This window comes from Equus asinus, chromosome 2, assembly GCF_041296235.1.
Source record: "Equus asinus isolate D_3611 breed Donkey chromosome 2, EquAss-T2T_v2, whole genome shotgun sequence".
Classification (NCBI taxonomy): domain Eukaryota; kingdom Metazoa; phylum Chordata; class Mammalia; order Perissodactyla; family Equidae; genus Equus; species Equus asinus.
Window position 1 is genome coordinate 163,036,788 of NC_091791.1, and position 2,356 is coordinate 163,039,143.

A 2,356-nucleotide genomic window follows, 5' to 3' on the forward strand; every position below is an offset into this window, starting at 1 on the left:
TTCTTCCCTTAGATTTCAACATATTTCATCGTCATTAAATTCTAGTTTTGTGATTGTGGTCAAATGGTATGCAAAAGTATAGAAATAATCTCCAAGAAATGTACTAATGATCTTTTGTTGTCAGGACTTCACTTTGGCCAGAATTAGGCTTGTTGAAAAGAAAAAATACAACTTTATATAGCTGCTGATTATTATTTCACATATCAATGCCGTATGTTACAGAGAGGGCTAAATGACAAGTTGTGAATGAATCTATTCAAATTCACAGCTATAGAAATTCCACTGAATTGTGTTTTATTAATGGAAATTAGTAGTGACGTGACGGTATCTAAATGTTATTACGTTAATTCCATAGACAAATATAACATGCATAATGTAATTTATTATAAAACATTTTAAATTCAAATTTCTCTTAAGGAAAAGATCAATGTCTTTCTGAATTTTGTAACTTTATTGTTGGAGTGAGGAACATAGTTTCTGAAATTGATAAATTTTGGGGTAGGAAGATGAGAGTAAGATTTCATAATATTGGCAGGCTTCAAGGCATCTACCAAAACTCTCATTTTGGAGGCAACAAGAAAAAAGAGTATATTTTGATAGTGTAGGTAGATACTGAAACTCAGAGTTACTGTTTTCTTAGGAGGCACCATACGTGAGTCCTAACCCAGACATTAATATTGCTAAGAAGACAGAACCAACCTTGGGCCCACAATAAGTGCCAAATCATTCTCATTACAGAAAAAGGTGGTAAATATTCTGAGGATTAACTTTATTTTCCCTTTCAATGAATATCATTTTTAATAGCTTGATAAAGCATATATTTACCTGCTCTTCTTAAATACAGGTGAGGTTTTAGTTGAATCTTTATAATTCTGTTAGCATCATTTATAAATCTAAGATCGTTTATCTGCTTGTTTGTTGGTATATATTGGAAATATCATTGAGTGTCTGATTTTTATAATTTTGCTGTGTTTTACTAGACCTACTCTGTATGGATAAATAATATTTTTTAAAAGAAAACTTTAAAAATCATTAAAAAATATCCTATTTCTATCTAAATTACATTTTTAATCTAACTATCATCTCTAGAACTCACAGAAGCATTCCATAGTTTCTTCATGGCTGTTTTCCTTTCTTTGTTTTCACAGAGTGTAGACAAACGGGTTCAAGATAGGGGTGAAGATGGTGTAAAATACAGCAAGGAACTTATCCACAGAGTGTTTGCTGAAGGGCCAGATATAGATGAGGATGCATGGACCAAAGAAAAATATCACCACTGTGATGTGAGCAGTCAAAGTGGCACGAGCTTTGGACTGCCCAGTAGAAGAGTGACTCCTGATGGTTATGAGTATCAGACTGTAGGAGATAAGCAAAATACTGAAACAGCTTGGAGAGACCATCCCACTGTTGGCAACAATGACTGTACAATGTAGGCATCTACACAGGCAAGCTTAGTGACCAGAGGGAGATCACAGAAAATGCTGTCTACTACATTGGGACCACAGAATGGCAGGTTCATAACAAATGGCATCTGAAGCTCTGGATGAAGGAAACTTAAGAACCATGAGGTCAGTACTAGAAAAATACACACCTTCTTGTTCATGATGGACATGTAGTGTGTGGGCTTAGAAATAACCACAAATATGTCATATGCCATGGTGACCAAAAGTACCATTTCAACTCCACCCAGTAAGTGAAGGAGAAAGATCTGTGTGAAGCATCCAGCAAAGGAAATGGTCTTCTGCTTTTTTAGCAGGTTCACAATCATCTTAAGGATGGCAAAGGATGCAAGGGTCATAGCCACAAAGGAGAGGTTCCCAAGGAGAAAGTACATGGAGGTGTTCAGGTTTGGGATGTAAAACACTGTGACCACAATGAGAAGGTTACCAGAAACTGTGGCCACATGGATAAATGAGAAGAGTGCAAAGAGAAGAAACTGTAGATCCTGGGAGTTGGTCAGTCCCAGCAAAATGAATTCTGACACTTGGGACTGATTTAGTCGTTCCACAGACTCCATCGTAAGGTTTGTTCAGGGATGACCTGTGCAGGGAAAGAAGAGAACACTAATACTAAGGAGGTTGAAAAGCTTTTTTCATCTCCTTGGGTCCCTCAATAGCCTCATTTGACTTTAAAATTTAGTGTTATCCTCTGTTACCTCTAAGAGGGAGGACATATAGTCTAAACCGTCTACCTTTAAGCCTAACTTATCCTATTCATATCTCTTGATGCCCCTAAGCAATCCATGAGCTCAGAGGCATGTGCTTTGTCTTCATAGGTCAAAGAAGATACTACCATCTTCCTAAGCTTTGTGTTTTTGTAGGAGATGAGATCTCTCAGGTGGAATTCCTGGGAGAAC

The 2,356-nt window shown here is 36.8% G+C and overlaps 1 pseudogene; it reads right to left on the reverse strand.

Annotated features, from left to right (window-relative positions):
- Nucleotides 1–1,072: 1,072 nt before the first annotated feature.
- Nucleotides 1,073–2,017, reverse strand: LOC106833426 (olfactory receptor 4K17-like; annotated as a pseudogene).
- Between the last annotated feature and the right edge of the window lie 339 nt (nucleotides 2,018–2,356).